The following is a 17,262-nucleotide window of genomic DNA, read 5'->3' on the forward strand; positions in this document are numbered from 1 at the left end:
TAAGTTTACTTTTTCTATCATTGAATAGTCATTAGAGTGTTTAAAAGTATATATTTTTTTTTGCCCAGGTATCCAGGTTACAAAAACTTTTCAGTTCTAACATATAAGTTTGTGAAATGACTCACCACATATGCAGTTATTTCAAAATGCATGCCCTTAACTACTATTTGAATTTTTATAGGTTTGTAGTTTTGCTGACTGTGAGAAAATATAAAAGGCCAAGTGCCAGTTCTTACTGGGTCAAGATTTATTTTAAAGTATCAACATTTCCTCAGCTTTTTGAAACTTAAAAAAGTCTTAGAGATTTTGTTACAAAATGGTTTAACCGGCTGAGTAAGGAAAATTCAGGTTGTTTATGTCATGGTGGTTAAGAAAAACATTTTTGAGAAGTTTGATCATAGAAATAAAAAAGAAACCAAATCAATTCTATAAACCTTAGAAATTGAAAAGAAACCAAACACTAGAGATCTTTTGGGGGTTTGTTTCTGTGTTTTGCATTTTGGGGCCACACCTGGCAGAGCTCTGTGCTTAAATCTTGGCTCTGTGCTCAAGGATCACTCCTGGCAGTGCTCAGGGGAAACAAAACCAGCCTGCTGCATCCTGCCAGGCAAGCACCCTGCCTGCTGTGCTATATATCTCTACTCTGTGGAAAAGTATTTTTATTTAAGGAGTCCAAACAAGACTAGATGGATTGGCAGTTATGTTTTAAACATACTTCTAGGCACAAACACTTATTAATTAAAAAAAATAAAAAGAAATAAATTAAAAACAAAACAAAACATAACAAAAACAAAAAACAAAACAAAACAAAAAAAATAAATAAAAATAAAATAAATTAGCGAAGTTTTTAAGGAACCAAAGTGGTGCAGAGGACTACCTTACATTTGGGGGAGAGCAGGTAAGAGGTGGTGTATTACAGGTTTTATGCCTATGTTGGAAGTACAGTTTTTCCCATTGTCTTTTGGGTTTTTCTTGTGGTGTGTGGGTTCCCAGGCATCTTCCTAACACATCCCCTGACCTTCTTCAGATTATTAAAATTTGCGGCAGGGAGGTCTTGGAAGAGTTCTTGCATTGGGGATACTTTTGGAGCTAGGCCCAGTTTCAAGGAACAGTCCGCGTTAGGGAGAGTTAGTAGGGAGGGCCTCGGCAGCATGAGTCTACAGGGGAGTTGGCTGTCTTTTCTTTCAGGAGACGAGGTGTGGGTTTATCTGGGTGTCCCCTCGCCTGGGTGCAGGGTACTGGATCGTTGAGTAGGAGGTCGATCTTGATGCCTAATAGAATAAGGACTGAGGGTGAAAAATTTTAATATGGTGGAAGTTCTGGATGGGATTGAGGGGTAAAGGGATATATTGCCTTTTGGTACCCAATATGATTCCCCCTAAAATTGTAATCAAATTCTTGTCGTTGATTTCTCCTTTCAGTTCATGATTGCCCCCAATTTAACGTTTTTTGCCTGTTTCACTAGTTTATCTCCCCCATTGTTTTACATTTGTTTCTTTAGTCCTAGTACCACTGTGTTTTGGTTGTTTTAATGCCTAAATTGACTGTTAGATCAAAAATTGCCTTATTACCTCTTAAATATAATCTTGTGTCTCTCCCCCGCTGCAGTACAAAAATCAAACACTGTCATCACCCTAGCCTTATTAAAAGGCCTAGGTGTTATTGGTGTAAGCACAAATATTTATTCATTGGTTCATACTCTAGAATCTGCTAATGCCTTATAACTGTTGCTAAAAATGTTTACAAACTTAAAGAAGTTTACACTATTGTTGATTTCCTAGCAAAGAGTGCAGAATAACCGCCGTGGTTCAAAATTAACATTTTTTTTGAGGGAGGGGGGAATTTGTGTCATCCTTAGAGTAAAATGTTGCTTTTTAAAATAAATTCGGCTTAGCTAGAGATAGCATTCAACACATAGAGGATAATTTAGTAAATAGATAAAAAGATATAGAGCAGAGTGAGAGCTGGTACAAAAATTGGTTTTCTACCACTCCATGGATAACAGTAGTGCTCCCAGCCTTTTTGGGGCCCTTCATTGGCTTTATGTTGCTTGTTTCCTTTGGTCCTTGGGCTTTTCGCAAACTCACCACCTTCGTAAAGAATCAAGTGGATGAAGCAACCAGAAAGGACTCAAAGGTTCTGTACCAACAACTATGCACCTCAGAAGACCAGCTGACACCTGACATCTCCCCTCCTGCCAACCCTCCGCCACTTAAGTTTGAAGTTATCGAGGAGCTGGTGCATAGACCTCAATCTGTGCGCTCGCGCCTTGCCAAGCTTTGGAAACGACTGAATCAAGGGTAGCAGATGCGGTGACTGGAAGCCCCACACCTCTTCACCCAGTGTGGCCAGTCCACCGATGCACGTCTGTCCCTTCCATATTGTATACTAAACAGGGGGAGATGTGGGAGATCGAGCACCCCACATATCAAAGGAACTCTGAATGAATTTTCCACTGCCTGCCTGATTCAAGCCACAAAAGTTTGCATAGCCCCGAACCGACAGAAAACTCTGCAAATAAATTTAGCTCAGCACAAAGAATCTGGCTTAACCAGATGCCTTAACCTTTCCATGGAACCTGTTTTTGTAACTGCTCTGAAGCATGTAGTTATAGATATGTTTTTGTAAAGTTTAAATTATGATCCTTATTGCTTGCACAAAAGATAGATCTAAATGGAAAATAGGCTAAACAAATAATTGTATTTGCGTAAATATCAATTAGCTATTTGTTTAAGAATTTGCTTCCCCTCCCCCCATCCTGCCAGGTTCCTCTTTATCCTTCCCGCCATCAAAATGTGTTTATGCTCCCATTGGTCAAAATTGTTGTACTTGTAAAAAAAAAAAAAAAAAAGAATTTCCATACAGTTTCCCCATGGAGTCTGAACCAGATAATATTGTCACTAATTGTGAAAAGGGTTACTTTTGTTACCATATTCCCACCAACATAGGTTGTTTTGTTTGTAATCATTTTTATTTATGCTATTGTCACTGGAGTGCTATGGTTTCTTGTTGTTTTGACTTGTATTTTCCTCATAATAAACAGCATGAACACGTAAAAAAAAAAATAAAATAAAATAAAAAGAGCCACACAGAACATAAAATAATCTGGAGGTGACTTGACCAAGGCAACATGCAGAGGTTTTTTGGGGTTATCATTGGGATGCTTCATGGGAGAACACACTGACTTGAATCTGAAATTTGATCTACCGCTTACTTCTGACTTTCACAAGTCAACTTACCATTCTGAATCTTTTAAAGTTTTTTTTTCACTGATAATACTGTGCACAGTTCATACAAAACATTATTTAAAGACAAGAGAATTCAGTTGTTTAGAAATTGGGATAAATTTAGGTGGATGATAGATGCAAACCAGAATAAATCTTAATTTTGCTACTTAGTGACTCTGGGATAATCATTTTAACTTTCATAAGCTCAGCATTTTCATCTGTAATAGGGGAAAATTTTTATAGTGCTGTTTTGAGAATTGAATAAAACCATAGCAAACACTTACTGTAATTTTTAGCAAACAGTACATATAGTGAATTTTAATTGTTTATTCTAATCTATAGATAAACCTTTGGGATATGGCCTGAGCTCTTGTTTTGGAATTTTTTTTAAGCTACTGGCTAATGTTGGAATGTCGGGATTAAATATCTTCTTAATTTACATGTAGAGAAAAAACAAAAATAGTACAAATATATTGTAGTAAAAACTGAATCTTTTGATATTTTGCAAAAACAGATTTTCTTTTTTTTTTTTTTTTTTTGTTTTTTTTTTTTTGTTTTTTTTTTTTTGTTTTTGGGCCACACCCAGTAACGCTCAGGGGTTACTCCTGGCTATGTGCTCAGAAGTTGCTCCTGGTTTGGGGGACCATATGGGACACCGGGGGATCGAACCGCGGTCCGTCCAAGCTAGCGCAGGCAAGGCAGGCACCTTACCTTTAGCGCCACCGCCCGGCCCCGCAAAAACAGATTTTCACATGGCACCTACTATCATGTCTCCTACATGTTTGTGTGACCTTGTGGAATGTATTTAAATCTCACTCCCTAAGTAAAGATATTAGGAGGGATGATTAACTTATAAATACAGAACATTAATAAACAGGATAAATACACTTATTAATCAAAAAGTCTGAGAAACTTCTTTCTTTCTCCACTGAATATAAAGTTTAGTGAAAAGGTGGCTATCTGTGAACTAGAACACCAGAATCTCAGTGTCTCAGAATGCAGTCTCTGCCCACAACTTGATTTTTAACTTCCTAGTCTTTAAAAATGTTGGAGAATTACTTCTGTTGTTTACAAGCCACCTGGTCCAGGCTATTCTAACAACCAAAACAGATCAAGACATTTTCTGTTTCCCCACTCTTTCTTTACATGCCTTTCTCTTGTAGAATAAATAGCCCTTATACCTGCTTTATCAACTGTTTCATTTCCTAGTCATGAGTGACTCTAGAAGCAGGGTAGAACAGGAGGCAAGGATTATGTCTGAGGTGAATGAAGTAATAAGCCTTATAAAAAGGCAAACTAATATCCACATGTAAGTTGATTCATGATACATATTAGAATCTTCTGAGTTTTAATTGCTTTTGCTCTACTATTATTCTAGAGTATTATGAAAAAATTATGATGGAGTCAGTGGCTTTTTAAAGTATTTGTCACAGTCATAAGTGAAAGCAGAGAAGGGAACGTTGAAGATCTGGTGATGGCAATGTGTGACGAAGGTGTCACCTTCAGAATGATAACTTGAGTAAAGGCCGAGTTGATGTGTGGCTGCCCAAGGAGAAAAGTATTCTAGTCAAAAGCATGCTGTCTAGACTGGGGTGAATAAGGATGAGTCATAGGAAGTGAGGTCAGAGGGCAAAGCCCTGGGACAATTTTGAGCAGAGGATATCCTAGTATGACATTTTCACAGGATCACTCTGGATTAGATTGACCAAACAGCATTGAAAACAGAAACATGGAAATGGGTTAAAAGGATATTTTTCAGAATCCAGTGAAGATATGGTGACTCGAATTACAGTGAGAAGTAAGTAGTTAGTGTGATTATTTCCAAGGTGAAGCCTATAGGATTTGCTGACAAATTGGATGTGGACTTTGAGAGGAAGAGACATCTAGGAAGGCAGCCAGGTTTTTGACCTAAACGATGAGAAGAATGGAATTGATATTATCTGAGATTAGAAAGGACAGGGACTCAGTTATTGACATGTTAAATTTGGAATGTCAAATAAGCAATTTATAGATGTCAGATGAAGCTGTCAAAGAAACAACTGGATGTGTCTTTAAGAAATAAAGACAGATCAATATGTTTTTAAGAAGGATGACATTGACCATTCATTATAGGATATGGCTTTTAAAGGAATATAGATTGAAAAAATGAAACAAAATGGAGCAGGTAAATCTAGAGAGGGGTATCTGTTTCATTGAATGAAATAGCAAAATACTGGAAGTAATTATAAAATAGAGTATTCAAAGAGTATTTATATACTCGACATTTAATGCATACCTTATTCTAATTTTTAAAGTTGCATCTTTAATAATGCCTGTTTTTTTAATCAGTGTCTTATTTTTGAAGCCACAGACCTTGTTAATAGTATACAAAGATAAATGCACAATAGAGATCCATAATATGAATTTAGTTATGTCTGCTTTCTATGTAACAAGATGCACTAATCCTAAAGAACAGACATTAACAAATAGATCATCTCCTCCTACCCTCAACTTGTGTAACCTATAATGAATGCTTAGATTTATTCAGTAGCTATCCAGGCCAGGAGAACCAATAGAGTATATCTATGGAATTTATCAAGATGCATGCCTTTTCTTTAAAGTATTAGTCCAAGATGCTTTTGAGTTAGGTTTTTACAAATGTTTACATTTCAAAAGACTGCAGCATAGATTCAGTCTGTGTATATTATATTAATGTTTAAAAGCACCTTTCATATCAGATATTTGAGAAATTATTTAATAGAAAATCTTGTTCAGAACATTGCTAACATTTCTAATCTACTTTTAAAATATTCTACATCAAGCACTATTGCTTGCTAATAGGTGTCTGTATATAATTCAAAAGTGTCGCAAAGTTTGAGGAACTATTTATTGAGGAAAGTGAATTAACTCTTTAAGATTGGGTTAGACTTCTATTGTCATACTTTTATTTAGTCTGGCTGAATATATACTACTGGCCTATCTGATCGGTGAGTGGGAATACCTGAATAGCTTCTAAAGTATGTAGAATTGCTATAGTGTCGTTCTTAATGTTAAGTAATTTTTACACACTCACTGGAACTATTTGAAAATTCTTCAGATTTTCAGTAATTCAGCAAACATTTGTACTTGCTTTATTTGAGAACAAATTAATGGTAGATATAAATAAACCTCATTTTTGATTCATCAAACTATTGGTTTCTATCTATAAGCTGCCTTTTCCTTTTTTTGCTAGTTATATATATATATACATATATTTATACATACACACCTTTTATGTTAATTTTCAGAAAAGTTATTTGTTTACTAGCAGTTAACATTTATTCTTATGTACAGATTATTAAAATGTTTATCTAATTATGATTCTTTTCAAAGTAAAGCTGTGGTTTTCAGTGTATAACGATTTATTTATAGGAAGCAAAAGGATTATATTTAAATTATGTAGCAGAGTATTAAGATCATTTCCCAGCACCTAGCAGCCAAAGTGGAATCAGAATATAAGTTACATTAATTAGCATGTGTGACTCCGTGCTTATAACTTTGCATATGGCTCTCTGTGACCCCCAGTGAGTCCTCTGTTTTATATTAATCGTTTCTTTTAAATACCAATGGTTTTTCTCACTTCAATTATTTAATACACTTTCATTTCTTGTTTAGTATAGACTTCTAAGACTTGATTTTTCAATTCCTTATTGTTTTGAAATTGTTTTTATAGTTAAATATATAATATAGTTCATTATTTTTACTATAACTGAATAATATTCCATTGTATATTTACTTATTTGGCTGTTTGATGGTTTTTGTTTTGTTTTGTTTGGGCCACACCCAGAAGCACTTAGGAGTTACTCCTGGCTCTGCACTCAGAATTTGCTACTGGCAGGCTCAGGGAACTATATGGGATGCCAGGGATCAAACCCAGTTCTGTTAAGAGTTGGCTGCATGCAGGGCCCTACTGCTGTGCTATCACTCTAGCTTCTGTTTGATGTTTTGTTGCCTTTTTTGTGGGGATGAATTTACTGATGTAATCTAACTATAGGTTTATGTGATATCAGTATTCTTTTATAGAGTTTCTGGCATACATGTATAAGGATATAATGTATATGTATATATATCTGAAAATAGAAATGTAGAATATTTTTGTTAGATGAGATACTGTTGAATTGTTTCCCAGTGTTACTGAGCCAGTTGACATTTCATTAGTAGTATAACAGATGTGCCATTGAACCAAATTATTGACAACATTTGAAAATAGCTGCCCTCCTAATTTTCTCTACTGAATTACTGCAAAATATATCATTGCATTCTTACTATGCTTTTTCCTTAAATAATCCCTAATGAGGTTGTTATTTTTCTTTCAAAGAATAACCATTTATGTCCTTTGTCCATTATGCACTTAAAACTGTTGTAAGTGCTCTTACAAATATTTTTACATTAGGAAAACGGCACACAGAAGTTTCAACTACAACAAAAACAAATTTTCCCACTGAAGATTTTATTTAAAATCTATTTGTTTTATAAATCACAGTAAAACCCATCAAAATCAAGACGTTTGCATTGATGCGTTACTATCAAGTAATTCTTACTTTTCACAAGTCTTCCAATTAGTATTTCCCAGTAATCTTTATTGCCAAAGAATGCCTTTTACAATTGTACTTTGCATTTTCCTGCTAAGTATCTTTGGTTTCTTTAGTGCAAAATAATCCTTAGTTTTGTGTGTGTGTGTGTGTGTGTGTGTGTGTGTGTGTGTGTGTGTGTTTAAAGCTCTGGCACTTTTAGATAAGACTGTAGACCAATTTCTGTTGTTGTTAAATGTCTCTTAAGTTTTTCATTTTCCTGATGTTAATGTATAAATAGTTGGCAGGAATATCATATTATTATAGCTTTTCTTTGTACTTTCTGGTAGCACGTTCATTCATTTTGATCCATTATTGTTGATGTTTACCTGGATTGCTTGACTGAGAAGGTGTCTGCCATGTTTCTTTACTGTGGAATTACTTATTTCTTCCTCTAATAAATAATTAATTAATTACTGTATTGAAGGAGGTTTTTGGAAACGGTAAATACCCCTTCCTGATCAATTTTTCTTTGACTAATGAATTTATATCTGAATGAGCTCATGATTCTGTATTTGATTCAGTGTGCTATCATCTATTACTGTCATTACTTTTAAAACTCATCTTGCCCCAAATTTAGCCTGTGGATTTTCTTCAAGTTGACCTCTGTGTCTTTTTGACATGCCATTAATCAATCATGTTTTTACCTCGAGTTTCATGCTCTCTTTATAGAGTCCGTCATTTTCATTGCATCCATCTCCACTTTTCAACTTGTAGCTGAGCTGTGAAACATTCATATGGAAACCCTTCACTCCCCACTTGCATTTTTTTTTTTGTTGTTGTTTTTGGGCCACACCCAGTATTGCTCAGGGGTTACTCCTGGCTGTCTGCTCAGAAATAGCTCCTGGCAGGCACAGAGGACCATATGGGACACCGGGATTCGAACCAACCACCTTTGGTCCTGGATCAGCTGCTTGCAAGGCAAACTCCGCTGTGCTATTTCTCTGCCCACTTGCATTTTTATATTACACAGTTTGCTTTCTTTCTTGTGGATTCCCCCCCGCCCCCCCAGTGTAATCATTGACCATTTAGTTTGGGGCCACCTCTGTACTGAGTCCCTTTCACCACACACCATCCTTACCTCCCACATTTCAACTCAGCTATGGCCACTTATCTCATCCAATTTGGATAGAGGTATCTTGTGGTGTACCCCAAGACCCACCCATATCTGGGAGGAGTTTTGGGAACCGGATAATAGGTGTAACTACCTGCAAGACCTCCCATTTCTGGGAGGGGTCTGGAAAAGGATAGATAAACCTCTGAGCCAGGGGATTCGGCCTTTTTGCCGTTTCTCTTTTGGCCCGGCTTGGCTTCCTGGCTTTTGGATCTTTGGGCCGCATGGAGCCCAAAGGGAAGATGGCTAACAGGAGATAAGATGCAGGGCTAGCAAAATATAGCTGTGCTTAAAAGGTTGACATAGGCCACACACCTGTGGTGGCAAGGGCATGAATAAAGATGATTCTTCCTGATGGCTGCGTGTGAGTGAGTAATTTCACCTGGGCCTGGAACTCGCCGGCTGCATGGAGGTTGCAGAGCCATGTGGGCTGGATGGCATCCTTCACCATCCAGCCCCATCCTTAATTATTTAATTCTACAGTATCTCTTTTTGCATTTTGATTATTTTAAGTTAAAATAGTAGAGGGTATATTATGGATGCCAAAATATTTTTTGGCACAACCATAGCTCAGTATTTTTGGTATTGCAGCCAAGTGTCATTTTTTTTTTCCCCTTTGTCTTTTGATATAAAGGTCTGTCAGTGCTCAGGAGGCCTAGGACCTCTGTCAAGATCAGCCCAGTGTACTACCAAAATGTTCACTAGGTGCTTGGGCCACCAGAGCCATAGGAACAATTCTGAAACAGTAAGAACACTGAAGTGCTGGGGATTGAATTCAGAGCCCTGCGTCATGCTAAACTTGTATTCTTCCACTTGAACTATCTCTCTGGCCAATTATTTCTTTGTGTTGTATTGGATGATGAATGGAAATTTACATTTACTTTTTATTGTTGTAATATATTTTAATTTGAGGTAGTATTGGTTTGAAAAATAGTTTTTTGGGTGAAAGGCACACCCAGCAGTATTCAGGACTTACTCCTGGTTCTGCTCTCGAAGACCACTCCTGAATAGGGCTTGGAATAATCTACTATCTATCTTTCCAGCCTCAAGTATGTCATTGAAAGTTTGGGGGCACCCTCCATCACCAAAGTGCCAATGACACACAATCACTATCTTATCCTCTTCCCTCCTTCCTCCTTGTATATAAAACTTCAGTTCTGTGGCCAAGGTCTAAGGTTTGTTTTCATTGACTATTGTGTAATATCTCACTTTAAACACCATATATTAATGAGATTACCCAGTGTTTGTCTTCTGCTTCTGACTTTTTATTTCACATTCTCTAATCAGTGTTATCCAAAGTGAGTGACATTGTCCCTATGGGGAGAGGTGTTGGAATATTGTAGTGTATAGTAATAGCCTGAGTGTAGTTAGGGTTCAGCTTGTTTGCTTAAAGATAGTAGGTTTCCAGGAGGTCACGGAATGTTTGTGGTTTTTTTTTTTTCTGAAAAGAATACAGCAGACCAGATAAATTTGGGGACCACTTCTACTTTAATTTATATTTCAAGGCTTCTTATTTTCCAATAAAGTTGAGTGCCATTCTACCAAATATATGTATACCGTGACTTGTTTATTCACTCGTCTTTGTTGGATTTTTTTTTTTTTCAGACGTTGACTATTGTAAAATAGTGGTGCTGCAGTGAACATAAGTATGAACAAATCTACAAATCTTTTCAGATCAGTGATTTTCTGTTCTTAAGATAGACACCTAGAAGTGGAATGAATACACAGGATCATATGATAGCTCTTTACATTTAATATTTGATAAATCTCCATGTTGATTCCATAAGAGGCTGGACCAAGTTTATATTTCCTGCAGTAAATGAGATTTTAATTACAATACAATTTATTATATTTTTTTGTGTCTTAAGAAAAATAGTCTCTTAATTCGTATTCTCAGATTATATTTTAAAAACATTAAAGACTTGTTTTAATGACTTGAAACTTTAATTTTCCTAGAACTTATTACCTAGTTTTATGTAATACAATTGAGATCGAACGTCTTTTCCTATAAAGAAATAATTGCTTTAGCACTATTGAATGTGCACTTTATATCTTTGTTTTTGGGTTTCAGTGAACAATGCTCAGGGCTTTCTCTTAACTATTTTCAAAAACTATTTCTAGCAAGGTTTGGGGGATAGATTGAGGGGGTCAAAGAATCAAACCTTGACTGGATGGAGTCCTTTTTGAATTTTTTCTTTCTTTATAATAATCTCTGATGTAACTTTTTTGTTGTTGTTGTTTTTATTTCTTGATTTATATATTTATATATTATATATATCATATATATTTATATTTATATCTTGATTACAAATGTATTGTTTTCATATTGTTATAAAACTAAGAGAACCATGAGTTCGGTCCTACAATTTCATTGCCAACATCTGATGTAACTTTTGACAAATCTGTGAAGAATTTCCTTCCCTGCAGTTTTTCTCTTTATTCACTAACACAAATGGTGTAGGTTTAGAATAAAATTTGGTAAAGGTAGAACAAGTTTCCTATCATAATTTTTCTCTTATGATTGTCTTTTATGGTTTTTTGCAGCTCCTTGTAAATTTTAGAATCAACTTATATAATCTTTGCATTTCAGTTGGCATTAAATAATGGGTTCAGTTTGGGTGAAAGGTTTGTTTTATTAATACTTGATGATACTAAGTTTGTTATGAATGTGGTTTGTCATCCCAGCTTTTAGATTACATTTATGTTGTGCATATATTGTATAATCATGATAAATTATGTTTCTTCTTAAAATATATTTGAGTGGCATATTTTAAAAATATTATGTTTGTTACTTGTGTGTAGAAATAGTTGATTCAAAAAATTGATAATATGCTTAGCTACAGTGAAATTAGTACACACCTGTGCAGATAAGTGTTGAGACATGCTGAAAAGCAAAAAACATTTGAACACTTGTTATCTTGAAGTTACTTTGGAAATATCAGCAAATTTTAGAAAAAAATAATTATTATAGTTTTATCGAGATATAGTCACTTACCATAAAAAATAATCATTTAAAATTTTCTTTATAGTCACATGAGTATCTAAACAAGATCACTGTTAAAAAATTAGTTTAACTTTGTGATCTTAGTAGTCACTCCTTAGTCTCATATCCCTGACACCTGCCTTAAATAAATACTAAACTATTCTGTCTCAGAATTTGCCTTCCTGGCCATTTTATATAAACAGAATCATATAACACATGGGTCTTTTGTGACTTGCTTTTTTCATTTAGCATAATTTTTAAGGTTGTTTTATACTTGAGATTCCCAAATGTACTTTGGACAAGACAGGCACAAAATCCCTGACCCTTTTCAGAAAACATAACAACAGGAAAACTGATCAACTCCTCATGGAAATTGACTTCTTTAAGTCACTAAAAAGAAGATATCCCCCAGTCTCGCCTGAGGCTACTAACATCTCCTATAATTCCAGCACTTTCTAGATGGAGAATACCCCACTTTGGAAGACAGCGATCTAGGTTGTAGTAGTTCATTTCTCATTATGGCTGAAACAGCATATTGATATCCATCTATTATATTGGATATATCACAGTTGTTATTTTTTTCATTGGTTGATAAACACAGCTTCTTTCTAATTTGGGGCTGTTAGTAATTGTATTGTTGAAGTTTGCATATGGATTTTTATGTGACATAAGTTTAAATTTTCCCCTTTTTTTGTACATTAATGTGTTTCTGGGTATGTGGAAACTATATTTTAAATATTTTAGGTACTGTCAACGTGTTTTTCTTAGTTTTGTTATTTTATGCTACCTCCAGATGTTTATGAGAAAAGTTTAAAGTTTGCTTTTGCATTCTCTTATTATATGGTATGCTATTTAATTTTGCCTTATGATTATTATTTTAGTAAAATAAAAATCTGATAATCAAATGCATTTTTAGATTTAGTTATAAATCAAATTTTTATACTTAATAAGAATTTAATAATATAATTTTAATATAATTTGTACTGAGGTACAAATTATCAACTATACAAATTCACCTAAGTCCATAAGTATTGCTTATTGCAGCCAGAGTCCAAGTTTTGTTTTTTTGTTTACTTACTGATTTTTTTTTTCTCCTTTGGACCACAATGGTTTGTTTTCAGTGTTCACTAGTTTTGTGCTCAGAGATCACTTGGGTTTTTTGTTTGTTTGTCTTGGTTTTGGGACCTTATCTGGCAGAACTCAAGGATTACTCCTGGAAAGCTCTGGGAACCATATGAGATGCTGGGGATTAAAACAAGGTTGGCCACATGCAAGCAAATACACTCCTTGCTGTGCTATTGCTCCAGCCCCTCAGGGGCCTCACTCTTGATGGGGTTAGGGACCAAATGCTGTACCCAGGAAATCATATATAGTATAAAACTGAACATATGTAGTATAGAATTGAACAGTTTTCACAGTTTCACCTTACTGGCTGTACTAATTCTCTAGTTTTCTAAAGTCCAATTTTAGAACATTTTTTGTCACACTAGAATGTTCCTTTATGCAAGTTTTCATCAACCTTTGCTCCCTCCTTCTATACCGGGAAATGATTTGTTTTTCTCCCTTAAAATTTTGTTTTTTTCCTAGACATTTCATATGTAACAGTCAGACAAATAAAGTTTAAAAAAAATCTACTTTCCTTATTAAACATTTTTCCAAATTTTATCTGCATTGCATAAGTTAGTTGTTTCCTCTTTTTGGTTACCACTTTATTCTTTTACTAGTTTGTATTGTTTATCATTTGGATATTTTGATTAATGCTTCTATGATCGTTTACCTACACATTTTGTGGAAGCATTTCTCTGTATTATGGTTAGATCACCTGAAGTGAGTTTGCTTGCTTCTTTGTTTAGCACATAAGTATCAATGTTTAATTTTTGAAAACTATTTTGTGTGTATTTTAATTTCTGTTTTATATGTTTAGTGTTTTAAGAAATTGCCCAACTTTTCCAGACTGAATTTTCCTTTTATTTGTTACTGACTCTAAGGTTGACGCTTAAAAACATTAAAGCTATTTTTGTGGACATATAGTGAAGTTTCATTGTGATTTTATTGACATTTCTCTCATAGCTAATGATGAACATAATTTTGTTTGCTAAACAATTATGTACCTTTGATGAAGTACTCTTTTTTTCATTTTCTATACATTTGTTTAGGGCCGGTGTTGGTTTTGTTGCTTTGGGACCACTTACAGTTGTGCTCAGGATATCCTTCTGTCTCTGTTCAGAGGTCACTTCTGACATTTCCAACAGAAAACCAAATGCAAGGCAGACACCTTATCCACTATACTATCTCTAATGCCCCTATCTTATTATTCTTAAAGTCTTAAGACAATTTTCTGGATGCCATTTTTACATAGGCGATTTTCAAATAGTTTTACTTTTGAATTTTTATATTATTTAAAAAAATGTTTATATTAAAACTAGGGGTCACATCCCAGGTGTGCTCAGGGACTGTTTTTTGGCTTCACTCTTAGGGATTACTCCTGGCTGATGGGGTTCTGGAGATCGAACCTGAGTTGACCAAATGCAAGCAAGAGCCTTACTCACTGTAATTTCTTTCCAGTCCCTCTAATTGTGTCTTTTAGAAAATTTGGGGAAGTGTGCTTTTCCAGCTTTTCAATAGATTAAACTTTTGTTATATTTGTTTTATTTATTTATTGTGACCTTAAGATAGAAAGGTCTGTTTTATTTTAGAAACTTCAAAGTTGTAAGTTTGTACATTCAAAGAAATGTGCATTTTACATTACTTTTTATATGTTGTGAGATAAGCTTGCATTTGAGTTTTGTCGTAGAATATCTATCTCCTCAGCACCATTGTCAAAAATTAAAATTTCAATCTATGAATTTGAGAGTTTATTCTGACCTTTCTGTTATATTTCATTTTGTATAGTCTATTTCTTTTTTGGGGGGGAGTCACACCCTGCAGTGCTCAGGGGTTACTCCTGACTGTCTGCTCAGAAATAGCTCCTGGCAGGCACGGGGGACCATATGGGACACAGGGATTCGAACCAACCACCTTTGGTCCTGGATCGGCTGCTTACAAGGCAAACACCGCTGTGCTATCTTTCCGGGCCCGTATACATCTATTTCTCTGCCTTATGTGTTGCCAACCCAGGTTCAGTGGGTTCAAAAGAACACCATATGTGGTCCCCTAATCACTGCCAGGACTGTTAAGACTGACTGATTTGCTAATATAAAAAAAATATTAGTCATTTACCTGTGAAAGCATTTTATATTTTATTGGAGATGCTTTGTTTATATTTATGGTCGTGGTTATATAGTTAGTTTAAAAGGGTTTTTTTTTTAATAAAAGAAAGCGCAATAATATAATATAAGAAAGCACAATGATCTAGACAAGTTTAGGCATTCAATCTAGGTGACCTTGGTTCAATCCCTGGTATCACATTAATCCCTTACATTGTTGAGAGTTACCCTCATGCACTTAGCTAAAAGGTATTCAGTGAGCACTAATGGATATGACTTACCCCACTTCAACCCCAGCAATATTTTTAAGAAAAACAAACAACTCTAAAATGTGGCACAATATAAGATATAAATTGTGGACTTTAATATTTTTCAGTATATACATGGAAAATACAGAATTGTGCACTTTAGGTAAACTACATGCAATTCATGTGTTAAGGCATTATTTGAATTGAGACCATTTTAAGTAGACAGTGCTAGAGAAAAATTAAGATTAATATTCAAATGGTAGAGTTTGAATTTTATTTTAATGTCTTTTTAGTTTTGTGATTTAGGTTTACTTAAAACTTCTTGGAGCAGGCTGATAGCTTTATACTAATACTTTGCATGTGAGAGCCCATGTTTAGATCATGCCCCCCTCCCTCCCAGACTGCCAGGAGTGTGACCCATGAGCAGTGAACTGAGGAGTGTTCCGAAGTGTTGCCAGGTGTGACCAAGAAGTAACCACCCACCCCCCCAGCAAGTTTCTACACGTCAATAAATTTAGATAATCATCATCATCTTAGAGGGTTATTTTAAAAATCCTGGGTGCATTCTCCTCCTTAAACATAGGACCTTGTCTGGACCTAAGATGTAAGATTCCTTTCTATTTTTTTTTTTTTGCGCCACACCCCTTGCCCTCAGAAATAGCTCCTGGTAGGTGTGAAGGACCATATGGGTTGCCAGGGATCCGGGCCCATGTGCAAGGCAAATGCCCTACCACAATACCATTGCTCCTGCCCACGATTCCCTTCTTTTAATATGTGCACTCAGAGACTTGTTGGCATTTTAAGCTAAGATGTCTACTTTGCTGTTCTTCTTTTGAAAAGTAGATGTTCCTCTTAAACTCCTCTCTCCCTCCCTTCCCCTCTACTATCTTTTCTTCCCGTCCCTCCACTCCAGTATTTAAGTAAATTTATTTATCATTGTTTGTTTCTGGACCACACTGTTTGGTACTAAGGTTTATTCCTTGCACTGCATTCAGAAATCACCCCTGGCTTGAAAAACAACAAAGGGTGCCTGGGATCAAACCCAGGGCAACCATGTGCAACACGAGTGTCCTACTCACTGTACTTTTGCTCTGGCCACTAAGTAAATTTCTTTTAATAAACTTGACTTTTAAAGCATCTTACATGTACAATTTCTGACAGAGTGATTGCTCAGTTAATGATTGATTGATTGATTTGGTCACCTTTTAGTTCTGATTTTCAGTTTTGGAATCAGTGTGCTGGGCTTTGTGCTTAGGGAACATTCCTGGTTGTGCTTCAGAGACCAAATGTGGTACTGAGTATCAAACCTAGGTTGTCCTCATACAAGTCAAGTGTGCTATCATAATGTACAGTTGCTCTAGTCTCTGGCATTAGATGCTTCAGGTTCTCATCTCAGATATATTCCTCATAATATTCCTCTGAAGACGTATTACATCCTTTTTAGGACTTAATAATTTTCTTCTAAGAGTATGACTGCATGTTATCTATCAGTGGTCTGTTTCTTATATCCACTTATGTCTAACTCAGATGGAAAGGTGATATTTTAAGTATGGTTGCATCAGACTATTTAACATCTGTTTGTAGCTTGCCCTTTGCATCATTCTTTAATTTAGTATATGGTTGCTTTATTTTTGTGCTTTAAAAGAAGAAGTAACTTTTTTTCTAAGAAAAGTGTATTTGAGAATGGACTCATTAAATTCTGGTTGAATTTTAGTGGTTTAGGTGATGATGTTCAAAGGACAAGATGGGGCTTGCTTTGAAAAAGGATTCTGAGCCTGCTTCTTAGGAGTCTGGGAAGTTTCCAGGACTTTTGGTCCATTCTTTGAGGGATAATAACATGATTTTAAATGCAATTATTTTTAAGTTCACGTGGAAGTCATTGCTTTCTTGTAATA

This window comes from Suncus etruscus, chromosome 13, assembly GCF_024139225.1.
Source record: "Suncus etruscus isolate mSunEtr1 chromosome 13, mSunEtr1.pri.cur, whole genome shotgun sequence".
Classification (NCBI taxonomy): Eukaryota; Metazoa; Chordata; class Mammalia; order Eulipotyphla; family Soricidae; genus Suncus; species Suncus etruscus.